Genomic DNA, 12,619 nt, shown 5'->3' with positions numbered 1-12,619 from the left:
TAGTTTTCAGGCCATAACAAAGTGCAAAGTTGTCTATTTGTTACAGACAGAGTGTACGAAAAGAATAAATAAAAAACAACTTATGCTAACATATAACAAGACAACAACAATAAAAGAAAAATGAGATACCAAAAATAATCCCTCCCCAGTCACTGCCAGTGAGCATATGCAAATATCATCCTGTCACAACAATAATCCACGATAAATGAATGGGTAGACTGTTAAGCTGTTAAACTGTGCTTGGTGATCAAGCATTTATAAAGTCTGGAATGCATTTAATAAAGGTCCCCATGCTTTCTGAAACCTTCCATTTGAATGTTGAAGTGAGTACCTGATTTTCTCGAGCTTTAGGCAGGACATATCTGTCAGCCATTGTGTGTGAGTGGGCGGGGTAGGTTCCGTCCACCGGAGCAGGATTGTTCGCCGAGCCAGAAGAGAAGCAAAAGATATAGTGCGGCGTTTATCTGCAGTTAATCTAACCTCCCCACCAGTCACCCCAAAGTGAGCGATTAGAGGCTTTGGTTCCAATTTGATGTTTATCATCTGGGATAATGTATGAAAGACCTCTAGCCAGAACCTGTTAAGGCTGGGGCATGACCCATACATATGGATAAGAGAGGCTTCAGAAATTTTACATTTAACACAGAATGGACTAACCTCAGGGTAAAAAGTAGATAATTTGGCTTTTGAGATATGAGCCCTATGTACCACTTTGAATTGAATCAGACAGTGACGAGCACATAGAGAGGTGGAATTAACCAGTTTAAGCATGGAGTGTTGACCATAGAGGCATAGAGTGATACAGTGTGGAAACAGGCCCTTCGGCCCAGCTTGCCCATACTGGCCAACATGTTCCATCTCCACTGGTCCCACCACTAGACAATAGTTCACACTTCTGCCCTTACCAAAAATGACCATCACAAATATTAGATGCACAAAGCAGAGATAGATAAATTCTTGATTAGTACGGATGCCAGAGGTTATGGAGAGAAGACAGGAGAAAGGAGGGGGAGATAGATCAGCCATGATTGTATGGTGTAGACTTGATAGGCTGAATGGCCTAATTTGACTCCTATTCCTTATGACCTTATGATGACCCTCCCCCTCTGTGCAGAATCCTTCTCATGAACTTAAAACCATTCACTAGTGTACAGCTGTACTCAGATTACCCAAGTACATGTACATGACTAGCCCAGCCACTGTTTCAGTAATTATAACACACAAAGTCCTGGAAGAACTCAGCCGGTCCGGCAGCCTCTGTGGAAGGTCGAGGATAGGGACGTTTCAACCCAAAACGTTGTCTGTCCCTCCACTCCAATGATGCAGCCTGACTTTGCTGAGTTCTCCAGGACTCTGTGTGTTGTTCAAGGGTGGCATGGTGGTGCAGCGGTAGAGTTGCTGCCTCACAGCGCCAGAGACCCAGGGTCGATCCTGAATACCGGTGCTGTCTGTGCAGAGTTTGTACCTTCTCCTGTGAACTGCATGGGTTTTCTCTAGGTGCTCCAGTTTCCTCCCACACTCCAAAGATGTGCAGGTTTGTAGGTTAATTGGCTTCTGTAAACATCCCCTGGTGCGTAGGATGTTAAAGTTGGATAACATAATGCTAATGCACGGGTGATCGATGGTCGGTGTGGACTGTGTGGGTGGATCCATAGATAGGGTAGACAGTCAGAACCCTTTTCACAGGATGGAAAATTCAAATATTAGAGGGGATAGATTTATGGTGAGTGGGGTAGAGTTTAAAGGAGATGTGTGGAGCAAGTAGTTGGGTGCCTGGAACGTGTTGCCGTGGTGGTAGTGAGGGCACATACGAGAGTTGTTTCGGTGACTATTGGATAGGCACAATGATATGCAGGAAATGAAGGGGTATAGGTTGTGTGTAGGTAGATAAGTAATGGTTTTGACATAATATGCAGCACAGACACTGTGTGTTGAAGGGACTGTTCTTGCTGTAGTGTTCTACGCTCTAACTCATGGGATCAGGCAGCATCAGTGGAGGGAGTGGACAGACGATGTTTCAGGTCGAGCTCCTGCTTCAGACTCAGTGAACTGTTGATTTTCCAACCAGGGAAGTTTTAATGCAGGTTAATTATACTTGCTACTCTGCTTTTGGTGGGAATTGAGGGAAATCGAAGCTGGAGAGAAGAAGTTTGGAAAACGGACTTCTCTCTGTAAATTCAGGAGTCAAGCATGGTGGCACTGTAGCATAACAGTAGAGTTCCTGCCTTACTGTACCAGAGGCCAAGCATCGATCCTGACTACGGGAGCTGTCTGTACGGAGTTTGTTAGGAGTACGTTCTCCCTGTGACCCCGTGGGTTTTCTCCTGGTGCTCCGGTTTCCTCCCACACTCCACTTATCTGCAGGTTTGCAGGTTAATTGGCTTTGGGAAGTTGTAAAATGATCACTAGCATGTGTGGGTTAGTCCTAGGGCACGCCAATCGCTGGTCGGCGTAGACTCGGTGGGGCAAAGTGTCTGTTTCCGTGCTATATCACTGAAATAAGCACAAGAAATTGCAGCAAAATGTTGACGCAGCCCAGACCATCACACAAACCAACCTCCCTTCCATGGACTCCATTTATATCTCACGCTGCCTCGGCAAGGCCAGCAGCATAATCAAGGATGAGTTGCACCCTGGCCCCCTCTTCTCCCCTCTCTCATCAGGCAAAAGGTATAGAATACTACTACTACTAATAATAATAATAATAATAAGCCTTTATTGTCATTGTACTTTGAAATACAATAAAATTAGGAGAGCTGCTCCTGATCAGTGCAACCAAAACAAGTTAAAACAAGATAAAAACACATCCAATTACATAGAAAGGTATAGAAGTGTGAAAATGTACACCTCCAGATTCAGGGACAGTTGTTATCAGGCAACTGAGCCACCCTCCCACAACCAGAGAGCGGTCATAATCTACTATCGGGCTATCTTTGATCGGACTTTACTGGATTTATCTTGCACTAAATGTTATTCCCTTATCATGTATCAGTGCATTGTGAATGGCTTGATTGTAATCATGAATTTCCACTGACTGGTTAACAAGCAACAAAAGCTTGTCACTGCAGGTAGACAAAAGTGCTGGTGAAACTCAGCGGGTGCAGCAGCATCTATGGAGCGAAGGAAATAGTCAACATTTCAGGCCGAAACCCTTCTTCAGACTGAAGTTATGGTTGAAGCAGGGTTTCGGCCCGAAACGTTGCCTATTTCCTTTGCTCCATAGATGCTGCTGCACCTGCTGAGTTTCTCCAGCACTTTTGTCAACCTTCGATGTTCCAGCATCTGCAGTTGCTTCTTAAACAGCTTGTCACTGCACCTCGGCACACGTGACAACAAACTGAACTGAAACTAAAGTTTTCATTCACTTGCTCAAAGACTGGAGCTACATGTAGAAATATTATTCTTGGGTTAGCACAGCATCTGATTTTTTGGAGATGTGCAAAATGAATTTTCGGACTGAACATTTGTACTTGTCTTTCACTCACTCAGGCTGTACTTCTAGTCATTGAATTCCTTTAGGAGCTCAATGGTAAGATACACAACATCCTGCTGGTACACGACCTGATCTGACAGAAGTATATAAAATTATGAAAGGCATAGATGGGGTAAACAGGAGGAATCTTTTCCCAAGAGTGGAAATGTCACACACTGGAGAACATAACTTTAAGGTGAGAGGGGCAGATTTTAAATGAGATGTGTGGGGAACGTTTTTTTTATACAGAGGGTGGTGGGAGCCTGGAATGCACTGCCAGGGGTGGTGGTGGATAGTGACGTCTATTAGATATGCACGTGGATATGCAGGGAATGGTGGGGTATGGGTTATGTGTTGGCAGATATAGTAGATGTGATAATGGTGATTAAGAGGCTTTTAGATGGATACACATGACTGGAGGGAGATGGATCATGTGCAGGCACATGAGTTTAATTTAATTTGGCATCATGTTCGACACCGACATCATGGACAGAAAGGCCTCATCCCATGCTGTACTGTTTCATGAAAAAGCGGTAGTATTTTCAAAACCAGATGAATAGTATTAAACAAGATGTGTTGAGTGATCAGTATCAACTGGGAGATCACCTTCTGAACTTTAAAAGAAGGCCAAAGAAAGTGAAAGAACGCCTGATTCAGATGTGCCAAAGTTCAAGTTCAAGTTTATTATCACTTAACCAACTAAGGTACAGTGAAATTTGAGTTGTTCGGGCAGTGTTGTAGCCCACTGGAGTGCAGCCCTCTGCAGACTAGGAGTGCAACATTCTGCATGCACTGGAGTGCAACCCTCTGCATTCATTGGTGGAGCCCTCTGCAAGCACTGGTGCCACCCTTGCATGCATTGGAGTGGAACTCTGCATGCAATGGAGTGTGACCCTCTGCATGCATTGAAGTGCATCCCTTACATGCAATGGTGTGTAGCCCTCTGCATGCGTCGTGCCCCCTGCATGCACTTGAGTGCACCCCCGTGTTGAGTGCACCCCCGTGTGCACTGGAGTGCAGTCTATCCATCTAACGAGTGATCACGCAGATATTGTGAACAATGTACTGACCTGCAGCTTTCTTCCTTTCAGGCATATCCGTCACAAAGAAGACGCACACATGTAAGTACTAGTCAGTATTCTCACTCTGTTTGGCTCTGGCTTCCAGCAGCATGGCCACATGTGGTGGACAGCAGGGGCTGAGCTCTGCGTTTGGTGGGTGAGGCAGGAGTTGGGCACACACTGGTCACACCAAAGCCCCGGAAAGGCAGTGATGCACGTGACCGTATACAGGGAACAGGCATGGATGCTCGTCGTTATAGACTGCACTCCAGTGCACGCAGAGGGGCTGCACTCCAGTGCATGCCAAGGGCTCCACTCCAATGCATGCAGAGGGCTCCACTCCTGTGCATGCAGAGGAGCTGCACTCCAGTGCATACATGCACTAGTGATGGAAGGTGCCCACATCTAAGACTGCCTCTGTATTTTAGGCAGAGGCTAATTGGGAAATCTAAAGTGACCAACTACACTATTTTGCTATTGGTTGTGCGATCACCTGAAGCTTACTTTTTCACATTTGAAAGTGATGTTTTATGCATTTGTTGGTGAAAGTATAAATATGCAATGTACAATGCTTGTATGCACCTGGCCATCGCGACTGCTTCACCTGCCTGGTTACTGAATGGTTGAATGACTGGTGGAGGTGTACAGCATGGAAGTAGACCCTTCGGCCCACCAAGTCCACGTTGACCATGGATCATCTGTTTACACTACTTCTATGTTATCCCACATTCTCATCCACTCACTACACACTCGAAGGCAATTCACCTACAAACCTGAACTTCTTTCGGATGCGGGAGGAAACCGGGGCACCCGGAGGAAACTCATGCCATTGTAGGGAGAGCATGCAAACTCCACACATAGAGTTTCCAAGGTCCGGACCAAACCCAGGTTTCTGGTGCTGTGAGACAGCAGCTCTACCTGCTGCGCCACTGTGCCATCCAAATGGTAGCAGGTGTTTCTTCAGGAGATACGTGAGTGTGGAGTACATTCCCCTGTTCATGTGCAAGGGGGTCCCTACTATGTTCAGCATGCAGGGCTAACACCATGTCACGGAGCAATTACCTGAACCTCTCCTTGATACACACTTGACAAATGCAGCAATGGAGGCTTTGGAGAGGGCGCAGAGGAGGTGCAGTGAATGCTGCCTGGATTAGAGAGTACAGGTCCACCACCCTTTTTTACGGCAGCCATGGTTCCAGAGACTTGCTAGATTATCCGTTTTGCCGGGCCAACAGAGGTCTCAGCCCGTTCTATGTTCCACGACACCGGCCTGCAAAGTTGGCTATGGAAGTCGGCTATGGGAACAGACCTGTCGTCTCCGGTCAGGATGAAGTTCCAAGGTACACAAAAATGCTGGAGAAACTCAGCGGGTGCAGCAGCATCTATGGAGCGAAGGAAATAGGTGACGTTTCGGGCCGAAACGTCACCTATTTCCTTCGCTCCATAGATGCTGCTGCACCCGATGAGTTTCTCCAGCATTTTTGTGTGCCTACTTTGAAGTTCCAAGCCCTGGCTGCAGAGGGCAACTTTGATCCGCCGATTGGCACAGATGTCCCGGAGAAGTCGAGATCGGCCTCCTCACCTGGCCTCGGTGCCACATTTATGGGAGAACTTCCTGGGAGGGATTTTGTCCAGATTAAAAGGGAAGGCATCTTCGTTGTCTCTGTACTGTACACTGACAATGACAATTAAAATTGAATCTGAATCTGAATCTGAAGGCAGACCACCAGTTGCTGGAAAATCAGTGGTAGGCCTGGATAAGCTACAAGGAGAAGTTGGACAAATTGGAGATTGTTTTCTCTGGAGCCTCAGAGGATTAGAGGAGACCTGATATAAGTATACAATACTATGAAAGGCATAGATAGGGCAGACAGTCAGAGCCTTTTATTCTTGATCAAAGACTGGAGGGCACAGCATTAAGGTCAGGGGGGCAAAGATTAAAGGAGATGTGAGGGGCAAGTTTTTTTACACGTGGTGAGCGCCTGGAACGTACTGGAGGCAGATACAACAAGGCTTTTAAGAGGCTTTTAGTTAGGCACGTGGATATGCAGGGTATGGAGGGATGGATCACATGTGGGCGGAGATTAGTTTAAATTAGCATATACAGCCCACACATTGTGGGCCGAAGGGCCTGTTCCTGTGCTGTACCGTTCTATGTTCTATGATCCACTGTTACATTACAAAATATCTACCTGTTCCTGTGATTTTACATTTGTTTCAACAAAGTCTTGCAATCATTTGACAAAACTAGTGCAGAGGGTCATGAATATAGCACAAAGATTGCCTTTCTAAGCAGGTGATGGGATTCGGAGTAGAGGCTCCCTCTGGATTACCAGCTATTGCTTCTACGATTGACTTTGCTGTGTCTGTGAACTGTCTGATATTTGTATTGGTTTATTATTGTCACATGTACTGAGATACAGTGAAATACTTTGCGTGCAATCCAGTCAAATTATACTATAATTATACTATAACACAAGCACAATAATGGAAGGCATAGATAGCGTAGATGTGGAAAGGATGTTTCCACTGGTGGGAGAGTCTAGGACCCGAGGTCATAGCCTCAGAGTTACAGGGTGTTCTTTTAGAAAGGAGGTGAGAAGGAACTTCTTTAGTCAGAGGGTAATCTGTGGAACTCAATGCCACAGAGGGCTGTGGAGGCCAATTCAGTGGATATTTTTAAGGCAGAGATTGACAAATTCTTGATTAGAACGGGAGTCAAGGGTTATGGGGTGAAGGCAGTAAAATAGTAAGATTAAACGAGCTTACCAGTTTGAAGTTTGATCTGTATTTTATGAGGAGTTACGATGAGGGATTACGTGAAGAACCCGTCCAGCACGCATGCGCGGCATGCTTCAAAGCAGTGGTGTGGAATCACAGACAGACACAGTAATTGAAATAAACATAGTAAAGAAAAGGAGAGCTTAGATACCAATTTGATCTCTATTATTGAGGTTGGGAGCGGAGGGCACGTAATCTCTCATCGTAACTCATCATAAAATACAGATCAAACTTCAAACTGGTAAGTTCTCGTTTAATCTTACTATTTTACTTCGGAGTCACGTGAGTGACTATGTGAAGATTTTAAAGCTCTGTGATTTCAAACCGTGTAACAGTTCATACTTCACTCACTGCCGAAGTCCTTGAGGGAGGAAGTATGTTATCGTAATCAACCAATGAATCTGATTGTAAAAAACAATAATGGTATTTATTAACAATAACAAAAAAAAAACAATTGCTCACCCGCGCTTAAATTATATATTTGCAGATTGTAATATTTTCTCTGCAAATGAAGCAGGTTTTGCCAACGGCTTATTGTAAAAAGTTCGGAACGTTCTTTCCCCAGACCACCCCGCTGTAGCCAGGATGTGGTCTATTGGCACGTCCATTCTTTTAGCCGCCGACGTGGATGCTGCCCTGGTGGAGTGAGATTTGTACATGTTAGTATTTATACCAGCAGCTTTCAGCACCTGCTTGAGCCATCTTGAAATGGTTTGGCTCGTCACCCGACCATAAGGTTTTTTGTGGCTGACCCATAAGGCTTTTTCACTCCCTCGATGGATTTTTGTTGTGTCTATGTAGGACAGTAGGTGGGTCATGGCACATAACCGTGGTTCTGGTGGGTAAGCCCGGAATTCCATGACTGGGTTAGATGTTCCTGGCCTGCTCTGTTTGACCAGTCCCTGGATAGTAAATGAGACATAGTCTGGAGTTACGATCATGTTGTCCAGTCGTAAAAGGTGAAGTGACTGGACTCTTTGTGCTGACACAAGTGCCATCAGCATGACCGTCTTCAGAGTTAATTGTTCCAGGGTGAGGGACCTGGCTGGTGACCATCCCCTGAGGTATGTCAGGACCACACTGACATCCCAGATATGGGTGTACCTAGGTCTTGGGGGGGTTAGAGTTGTATATCCCCCTCATGAGTTTGACCACCAGCGGGTGGGACCCCATGGCCTGTTGTCTTGGTGCCTGTGTTAAATAGGCAGACAGAGCACTTCTAGCTGTGTTGATGGCGCTGTAGCTGAGTCCTTCATTGTGGTGACTGTTGAGGTTAAATAGGTGGTTCCTGTATCCAAGCAGTATTTCTCCCACTTCTTGACACTAGAGAAGTACTGTTTCCTTGTGGATACACGGTGGGATGCTGTCATGGTGTTGATGGTGTTTTCTGACAATCCCATACCCAGCAAAGGCCTTTTCAAAATCTGCAACCCAGGAGTTTGATTTTATCATGGCATGGATGGCTTGTGCCAGATACTGGGTGGGTTAGCAATTCTGGGCTACTGGGAAAAGTCATAGGGGTTTCGACGATCATGTCGAGGAGCACTGGGAACCATGGCTGTGTCGGCTAGTTGGGTACTATCAAAATACCTGAAACAGAGTCCATATGTATTTTGCGTAGTACCCGACTGATGAGACAGATGGGAGGAAATGCATAAAAGAAGAAATTTCCCCAGTCCAGCGCGAACGCATCTACCGCTGCAGCCTCAGGGTCTGGTTCCCAAACGACATACATAGGTACCTGGTGATTTAGTCTGGATGCAAATAGGTCGATATCTGGCGTGCCATATTGCTTGGTAATTTTAGCAAATACTTTGGGGTTTAACATCCATTCGGTGTTATCATTGAATTTGCGTGACCTGGTGTCTGCCACTGTATTTAGCTTACCCGGCAGGTAAGTTGCTGATAGCCAAATATGTCTGTCGACACACCATTGCCAGATTGTGTTGACCAATTTGTCGCATGATATCTATTTTATGCCGCCCATATGGTTAATATAGGCCACCACCATAGTATTATCTATTTGTAACCGAACATGCAAGTGATGCATATTTGTTGAATATGCTTTTAATGCATAAAATGCACCCAACATTTCTAGATAATTTATGCCCAGTGTAAGTAGTAACGATGACTCTGGGTTAGTCCATCTACCACCTGTGCTGGATATGGAATTAGTTGCTCCCCAGCCTTGAGCACTGGCATCCGTTTGGATAACTAATGTAGGGTTAATGACGATGATAGGGCTGGAACTATGCCAAATGTTCTCTACCCACCACTGTAGCTCTGGTATTGCTTCAGTGGGTAATTTCATGATCCGGTCAAAATGTCGTTTTAGTGCCTGCACTTTTGCTCTTTGTAAGTTTTGATAGTGCAAAGGTCCAAATTGTGTAGCTGGAAATGCTGCTACCATCTTTCCAATTACTCTCGCCACTTGTCGAATGGTTGGTCGATCGTTGACCATTAAATTGTTACATGTTTGTGCCAATTCAGCTGTTTTGTTTTTTGGCAAAGTTACAGACATGTGGACTGAGTTAATTGTGAAACCCAGATCGTCAACTTAGATTCATATGGATGTAAGACAAATCCCAAGGTTTCAAACAATTATTTGGTAGCTGACACAGCTGATATAGCCAATTCCATGGTTTTGCCTACTATTAAGATATCATCAAGATATGCCATGACAATATGTTTTTGTCTTCTTAATATTGCCAAGGCTGGTTTTAGTATCTTGGTGAATAATCTTGGGGCTGATGTTAAAACGTAGGCAACGCTTTAAACTGCCATAGTTGCCCCATTCAGGTAAATTTCAGGTACCTGCGATGATCCCTATGAATGGGTACTGAATAGTAAGCATCTTTAAGGTCAATGCTTGCCATGAAGTATCCTTTGGAAATCAGTTGTTTGGCAGTTACAAACGTTTCCTTTTGAAATGTACATACTTAACAAACATATTTAGTGAAGTTAAGTCAATGATGATGCGACATCCACCATCTTTTTTAGTTTTAGTAAATATATTAGAGACAAATTCCAAGGGTTCATGTTTGGTTTTTTCAATGATACCCTTTGTGATTAGCCTCACCAGTTCAGCTTGTCCCTCTCGTTTTTCTTTAACTGAGAGGGTAAAGACCCTTTGGGGTGAATGCTGAACTGGTGGTAAGTTTTCTAGCGTAAATTCTATTTTGTATCCACGAATGCTGTTGAGTATATACTTGTCATTCGTGATAGACTTCCATGCTTGCTCAAACAGGTGTAATCTCCCCCCTGTTAGTATAGAGCCCACACTTTCTATATGCTGGTAGGAACCAGACCCACCTACCTCCATGGTTACGAGTGTTTCCTTTGCTTCTTTGTCAGACGATGAGTATTCTGTATAGTCTGACGTGTTGCTGTTGGTTGGGGGTGGCGCATTTTCCATGGGGTCCGCTCTGGGCCTTGGCCTAACAAAGGCTTCCGGTGGTGATGTGCGGACCCCGAGCTTTCACCAGTCCCATAGGGTAGACGTCGACTGGTGGACGCGGTGGGGTACTGCCGCTTGGGTTTAGTGGGTTTGCTCGTCCCGGGGCCTGCCCTCATGAGGCCAAATGTTTTGAAATCCTCCTCCATGTCTTTTACTTTCTTGGAGAGGTCCTTGCCGAAGAGCAGGATTTCTGGCGCTGTGGTCGGCGTTTTGTACAAACCCGCGAATTTCGGGTTGAGGGCAGGTCTTAAAATCTCCTTGCGGAGGTTGTTAATTTCAAATTGGGTATTACACAGCAGTGCGAGTGTATCCTGCTGATTCGTGGTCATTTCTGTTCCATCCAAAGAACGAACATACGAAGTGATGGATGACGTCAGGAGCCTGAGGATCCGCTGTAGTTTTTAGCTTTTGATTGCGTATATTTGGCCCAACGTGCCCACAGATTTGGCTGTTGACAGCCGGCACTTTGAGCGAGGTGCAATTCTCAGGGGCCGAATATAGCTCTAGGGCCTCATTAACCACCTGCTCCAGTAGGGGCCTGTAGGATAGGTGGTTAATGCTGGCCGCCAGTTTTGGCTCTAATGGCCGTCCTGCACATGGCGCTGCCACGTAGCGGTCTACCACACCCAGTAGCTCTTCCTGTTCCTGTACCCCAGGCATACTCCCGACATCTTCGGCCAGTGACCCCTCTTCTTGGCCAGCCCAGCCCTGGTCGCCAAGGCTGCCCTCGGATGAGGGGCCAGTGCGTGAGGCACTGTGGTGGGAGTGCCTGAACTCCCTTTGCGAGACTGCTCCTCACGAAGCAAGTGGCTCAGGCGGCTGTCTCTGACCCGAGCAGGCGGTGGGACGTCCCCGTCTGAAGAATCGGAAACCACCGATTGGTCTTCCATGCTGCTTTACATCCAGCCCGCTGCTCAGGCTCGGCTCGGTGTCGGGGATGGCAGATCGCTGGGTTAGCAGTCCTACCGCCTCTTGCCCCCCACTAATGGAACGCTCCTCCGTTGGAGTCGAACTTGGAAAGTCTTGTTCTGTTCATGTTGTCCTGTTGCAACAAAACAAAACTCTTTGCCAGAAAAAACGACCTCAGAATAAACTTACCTGACGGTCCTTCTTTTTAAACTGTAGCGGGAGCGCCTGACTCCCGCTGCGTCGCTGTTGCACTGCTTGAACGCAATGTCGCTCATGCGTTCTGGACGGGTTCTTCACGTAGTCACTCACATGACTCCGAAGTAAAATTGGATTAGGAGGCAGAGATCAGTCATGATTGAATGGCGGAGTGGACTCAATGGGCCAAATGACCTAATTCAACTACCAAAACTTGTGAATCAAGCCATACACAATACACCAGGTAGTGCAAAGAGAAAAATGCAAGTGCAGAATATGCTCTATTCCCTCAAATCAATGTGCCTATTCACAACTCCCCTACAGGTAATGGATGCAAAAAGCTGGAGTAACTCAGCGGGTCAGACAGCATCTCTGGAGAAAAGGAATAGGTGACATTTCGGGTCGAGACCTTTCTTCAGACTGAGAGTCAGGGGAAAGGGAGACTACAACTTCCCAACGTGAAACAGCCCATGCAAGACAGGGACAACAATAAGTGACGTAATGTTCCAGTACCAAGAGTTTATCCCGCTGAGTTACTCCAGCTTTTTGTGTCTATCTTTGGTTTAAACCAGCATCTGCAGATCCAACACATTGAGTTTATGATCCTGTGAACAAATACAGTAACATACAGGCACAAAGAAAATCTTGCTTGCAGCTTCAACAAACATTAAACAAAACATTGAAAATGGTTCAATGATACTTTTATTGTCATGTGTGCAAAGTGCAAGCGCACAGTGAAATTAT

The sequence above is a fragment of the Leucoraja erinacea genome, chromosome 36 (assembly GCF_028641065.1).
Source record: "Leucoraja erinacea ecotype New England chromosome 36, Leri_hhj_1, whole genome shotgun sequence".
Lineage (NCBI taxonomy): Eukaryota > Metazoa > Chordata > Chondrichthyes > Rajiformes > Rajidae > Leucoraja > Leucoraja erinaceus.
Note: the sequence above shows the minus strand (reverse complement) of the source record.